This window comes from Fukomys damarensis, unplaced genomic scaffold, assembly GCF_012274545.1.
Source record: "Fukomys damarensis isolate Sample0158 unplaced genomic scaffold, DMR_v1.0_HiC HiC_scaffold_13, whole genome shotgun sequence".
Lineage (NCBI taxonomy): Eukaryota > Metazoa > Chordata > Mammalia > Rodentia > Bathyergidae > Fukomys > Fukomys damarensis.
The window spans coordinates 28,359,218-28,365,769 of NW_022900925.1; the positions used below are offsets into that span (position 1 = coordinate 28,359,218).

At 42.9% G+C, this 6,552-nt stretch overlaps 1 pseudogene; it reads left to right on the forward strand.

Annotated features, from left to right (window-relative positions):
* Nucleotides 1-3,675: 3,675 nt before the first annotated feature.
* Nucleotides 3,676-4,177, forward strand: LOC104859653 (annotated as a pseudogene).
* Nucleotides 4,178-6,552: the final 2,375 nt, after the last annotated feature.

A 6,552-nucleotide genomic window follows, 5' to 3' on the forward strand; every position in this document is an offset into this window, starting at 1 on the left:
CACATCCACCAGAGGCAGGGACACTGCAGAGATCAAGGGTGAGCCCCTGCTGGTCAGTGACACCAAATAGTGTTTTCTCCCAAGGTGTCAAGTTTGGCTGTAAAATTTTGAGCAAACCCTTTAGCCTGCAGACTTGCTGCCCTGGGGGTACAGTGAATCCTGAAGCTTCCTGTGTTATGTGTTCAAACTTAAGGGATCCTTGAAACCTAACTGAAAAAGTCAAATCTAAGAGGCTGCTACCTAGAAAATGAGAAGATCACACCAAAGACCTTGGCCGGGAGCCTCGGTTATCCAACAGGGCCCACTTTGTTTGTCCACAGGGCAGAACTTTCAGGAGCATCAGTCCTTATGTCTTCTTGAAGAGCATGATTGCCCATCCAGAGAAAGAACCCTTCATTTGTCCTGCTCTTTCATGAACGACCATTCCCAAGTTAACTCCTTGGGCATTGGTCACATGGCTGGAATACAAGAGCAAAGGGAATTAAGCTCCACAGGGCTGGTGACATGTGGAATGTAGCTTCCTCATTGCCATACTTGTTCCTTGACTAGTGGCCCCCTTCCTCTCCCTCATGCTTACTGGGCACATTCCTGCCTTTGGGCCTCTGGGTCAGCTGCTGCCTCTGCCTGGCTGGTGCTTACCCCAGAGGGCCCATGGACAAACTCCTCATCTCCTGCATAGTTGTGCCCAGATGCCACTGAGCCCCACTGTGACCATTTGTATGAATCAGTTTTCTGTGACTGTAACCAAATGCCCAAGATAACCAACTTATAAAGACAAAAGGTTTGTTTTGGCTCCAAGTTTGGGGGCTTCGGTCTAGGGTTGGGGGGACCCATTGCTTTTGTGCCTGAGGTGAGAGAATACAGAGCAGACCCAAGTCCTACTTATTTCAGGTACAGGATGAGAGAGAGGAAGAGGTCAAGATCCACAATCCCCTTCAATGACCTCTCACTAGGCCCCATCTCTTAAAGCAGTGATGGTGAACCTTTTAGAGCTTTCAGTGACACAAACAGCCCACTGTGGCACGTGTGCCATAGGTTCGCCATCACTGTCCTACAGGTTCTACCCCCTCCCAGTAGCACTATTCTGGAAAACAAGCCTTTAATACATGGGCTTTGTTATTGCTTGTGTCTAGATGTCCCCCCAAAGCCTCATGTAGCCATAGGTGGGACTTTTCAGAGGTGGCTGAATCTAGAGTGTGTGACACTGGGACTGATTCGTGGTGCACTGCTAGGATTGTGGGAGCTGGGGCTAAGGGTGTGTGATTATTAAATTAATCCGCTGACTGATTTGGCACCCACTCTAAGCCGAGTAGCCAAGCTAGAATATAAAAGGGGCAGAAAGAAGTTGCTATTCTTACTAGTAGATTGCTACCTTCTGCCTTCTACCTTCCATGAACTATTTCTGCTCTGTGATGCCCCTCTGCCATTATGCCCTACCTTGGAGCCAGCCAACCATGGACTGAAACCTCTACAAACTGAGCTGAAATAAACCTTTCCTCCTTTAACTGGGTGTCAGGTATTTTGCCTCAGCAATGAGAAAAGTCACCAACACAGGCCTTCAGGAGACATCCCAGATGCAAACTATAGCACTATCCAATTTTAAATTGCAGTCTAGCCCCACATGCATACACATATACACTCCCCACCTCCTCCCTCCCTCATGGGGCTCTTGTTTGTCTGTGTTTCTTGGCTCAGCACTTCTTGAACCTGAGTTGTATCAGCATCACCCAAAGGACTGGCAGTTGATACCATCTGCTTGACACCCGCAGCGTCTAACAGGTTCCACGGGTGCCACCTGTTCTGGGATCTCGAGAACCACTGCTCACCCCTTTCCCTGCTAGAATGTAAGTCCCATGAAGACTTAAGGGGGCCCTTTATTTTGCTCACTGACCCATCCCAAGCACCCAGAAAAGCATCAGCCCCAGAGCATCATTTCTTGAATGAAATGCAGGGTAATGTTGGCAAGTTTAATCCTGGGAGTCAGACAGTGTTGGTTCCAGCGCAAAAATCTACCGTTCCTTCCTGCAATCTTGAGAAGGTTACATATATTCACCCTTTGGGGCCTGTTTCCTAACTTGTACACTGGGTATAATCACGGCAGCTACTGAATTTGTGGGACACGTTGCTAAGCGAGGAGGCAGGACCCTTGTTCAAAAATGTGAGTGAATTCATAAGACACCCATTTGTACTTTGTCTTTAAGGTGAGCCATTCCTGTCAACAGAAGAGGCATTCACAGGCGTAAGTCTGTGTCTAAGCGCACACATCCGCACAGATCAAGCATGCTGAAGGCTCTATTTGTGACCATATGACATCAGCAAGAGAATGGAAAATATGTCATCCATATTCATAGAATGGAGAGCTACACAACAGTAAAAAGAGTATACCACAGCCACATGTGGAAACATGGACATCTTCACAGATGCTGTTCAGAGAAGGTAACAGTCACAAAAGAGCATACATTGTATCCTTCCATTTACAAGGAACTCAAAGCCAGGCCAAAGCAATCAGTGACAGGAATCATGATAGTGGTGACCTCTTGGGAGATGCTGACTTTGAAGGGAAGGTGGGAACCTTGTGGGTGCTTGTATTAGCTGGGGTTCTCCAGAGGAACAGAATAGATAGAAAATATATGTATAATTATGCAAGGGGATTTACCAAGTGAGCCCACAGGATAAGAGGCAGAAGAGTCCACAGGGGCTGTCCGTGGGATTGGAGCTGGAAGAACCCACAATGGCTGCCTGCACACCGAAGAGCCAGACGATCCAAAAGGGCCTGGCCCAAGAAGATGGAAGCCACAGAACAAGAGGGATCAAGGATACAGCACCAGCCCAAGGCCGGAGGCCTTGAAAGCTCATTGCAGAGTCGCTGGTGTGAGTGTTGGAAGGCTGAAGAAACTGGAAACCAACGACCAAAGGTGATGACAAAGACTGCAGTTCTTCCAAAATGGGCACACTTTCGCCTTTCTTTCCTTTTGTAGTCCTTCCAGGCTGCAAGCCTATTGGTTGGTTCTACCCACATATGGGGTGGCTCTTCTTCCCTTGGTTTGCTGACCTATGTGTCAATCATCGACAGACACACCTAGAACTGTGCTTTACTCATCTGTTACTGGTCCTCACTCAAGTCAATTTATCATAATTAACAGTCGCAGTACTGTAAATATCCAGACTTGTATGGAGTCAAGAGAGGTCCCTCTCGCCTATAATCCTAGCAATCTGGGCGGCTGAGACAGGAAGATAACAAATTTAAGCCCAGCCTGGGCAACTTGGCCACTTTGTGAGACCCTATCTCAAAATAAAAATAATAAAAAGAGCTGGAGAAGTAGCTCAGTGAGATGGTCCTGGGTTGAACCTTCAGTATGCAACCCCTGGGGGGAAAAATCCAACTTGTGTAGTATTTTAGGGGTAATTTAAAAATCATCCAGTTGAACACCTAAAATTATTGCACTTTTTGATTTTCTGTGCTGGAGATTGAACCCAGAGCCTTGTACATGCCAGGCAAAGGCTCTACCACCCCCCAACCCTAACACTGCACATTATGTATAATTAATTTACCGTAGCCTATGGGGAGAAGCCATGGTCTAAGCAGGCTCTCACCTGCCAGCTCCGCGGGCTCCTGCTCTGGGCTCCGGCCCTCACGTCCCGCGTCTATGCCAGGCAGGGGCAGCCCGGGCCACCATGATGCAATTCACACCGCCCTCCAGTACACAAGGGAAATTGCGGCTGCAGAAATGGTACGCCACCCTCCCTGACAAAGGCAGAAAAGATCACGCGGGAAATTATTCACATTATTCTCTCTTGGGGTTACAGGAGAAGCAGTTTCATTGGCTGCAAGGAGCTGAAACTTGCTTATAAAAGGCGAGCTAGTTTATATTTTTGCTCTGCAGTAGAAAATCAAGAGCATGAGCTCTCAACATGGGTGGAGAGTATTCATCGTAGTGTGGAGTTGCTGGACAAATACTTGGGAAATGTCCGCGAGCTGGATATTATCTTTAATTTTGAAAAGGCGTATTTTATCCTCGATGAATTTAGAATAGGTGGAGAAGTTCAGGAAACATCTAAGAAAGCTGCTGTTAAAGCCACTGGAGTCTGACACGTTACAGGAGACACGGAAAAATACATGAATAAACCTACGTTTCAACTGTGCAGCTACTCGAAGATTCAGCGCTACACGCTGTGAACCCGTGAATAAGCAACGCCCACAGAGCCATCAGCACCGTGCCAAAAAATGACTTAAAGGGATTCTTTGTTACCCAGCAGAAGTTAAAGTTCTTTAGCATAATATATTTATAATTGCTACATGTCTGTGTTCTACTGTGTATGAGTACTTACTGTGCCTCTGGTTGTTTGAAATAGCTATTGCACAACTTACTCTACCAGTAATTTGTAATATTTTAATTCCATGGGATATTTTAAAGCTACTTTCAAAATATTATTTGCACTGTATTTGTGTTATATTTGATCTTTTACTGACAGTTTGAAAACCGTATTGGATAACTCATGATTTTGATTGAAAGGAATACTTTATATCATTATTGCCTTTCCTAAATGTTTAGTTTTTTTGTCTGTTTTTGTTTTTGTTGTTTTGGTACCAGGGATCGAACTCGGTTCCTTGAGCTTTCCAGGCAGGTGGTGGAACCGCTGAGCTAAATCCCCAGCCCTAAACATTTAGTTTTTTAAGTTATACCTGAATTCAAAGTTATGGTAATAGTTCAGAATTCTTACATAATGGTAGACATTTTTAATATACTTAATAACATTGTAATCTCTGGTCAGATACAGTGTATCTGATGTTTATGTTCTGAATTCATTTCTTTTTGTCAGGATTGGAATTAAGGAAGATAGCCAAAGAATTCAATACATGTTTTTGATGACTTAAAAGCTGCTAAATAGGCTGAGGTTTTCATTTTAGCTTTTAATTAAGAATAAGGGACGTTTCAATAAGGTTATGTTTCCCACAAACCACGTATTTATTAAGGTTTCAAAAGACCTGGAGATAGACTGCCTATGGTATCTCTTATTATAAAAATAGCATGAGAGAGTTTAATCATGATAGCAATAATTATTGCTGCTACTACTGTAAAAGTTTCTTATATTCCAACCACTCTTATTGGCTTGAGAGATTTTGTTTCAAATATTTTTTAATGTAAACCAAATATCTCAAAGCATTGCATATTAGGCTTTTATTGTCATTGCTGCCTACACGGTACATGCCTTTCTTCTCTTTTTCCTCCCCTGCCCCCCCAAAGGAATTATTTGCTACTGACTTTTATTGTGAATATGTCACCTTCATATTTTCTGGAAGGAAATACTACGTGACTTGGTACTGAACGTGATGAGACATATTTGGGGGAAATAGCTCAGGATGTTCTGTCTTGGTGCCTATCTCTGAGGGCTTCAAGGTCTGGTGTCACTCCTAGTGGACGGTTAGGGACCCTGTGGTGTTCTTCCTAAAAGAGTGTGCTTGCTCTTGGATTCTATGGGCCATCCCTTATGGGAGATCCCTACAGGACATGGTGGAAAAATGCCTTTTGGTTTATCTGAGCAAACATGTTTTTGGGGAAATTAGCAAGAGAAGAACAGAAGAAAAGGGAGAGAAATTGACCGATTCCTCAATATAACAATTTCTTTAAAAGTACTAATTCACATTAGTATATGGAGTAGTCATTTGGCTTTTAATATCTGATATTTCCTCAAGGTAATGATAAATTACAATTATGGCAGGAGGTTGAAGTTTATCATTTTTGATCACTTTGTTTACTTTAGGAGTCCCTCAGTTTTGTGTTTTAACTTTAAAAAAGTATGATAGAACTCTTTAAACAATTTTGTAAAGATAGATTTTCTGTAAATCTCTTAGATTTTCTGGCTCATTCTCACTATTTTTGGATGACGGTATCTCGAGCCTCATTAAATATACTACATATAATCTGAATAATTCTATATTCAGCACTGCCAGGCTACACACAGGGTTTCTCAGACTTCCTGTCAGTGTCACACGGAAAATAATCATATCTGTGTGGCACTGGGGTAAAGTTGAGCGGCTTGGGAGGTGTCTTATATGGGCCTTGATAAAAGTAATCACGTTTTCTTTATGTAACAAAAGTACCAAAGACAAGGAAAGATAATAAATACTTAATTCGTATGAAATTTCCAAATAAAACGTTTTTGTTTTTTTTTTAATTTTTAAAGAGGATCGTGAGTACGCTTTCAGGAATTTTTTTAAATCAGACTTTTATGCTTGAAATTGCTACCCATAATTCCTGGTCAAAGTCCCTTGAATGTGACCTCTTCACTTTCATGTTAATTACCATTAAGGAGCCATGGCACAAGTAAGTAACAGCAAATGGGAGAGTATTTAATGCTTTTGCTCCTGTTGACTTCTCACCATTCACCTACATGTTGATAATCTACTTTATGTGCAGTTAAGGAAGTGATCAGTGTTTACAACTAGCAACGATTCCTTTTCTTTCACTAACAAGTGTAAAATTGACTTTTGGATAAAGAAAGTGCCCCCCCCAATTGAGTCTCCTAAAACAAATGATAAGGATTTTTATC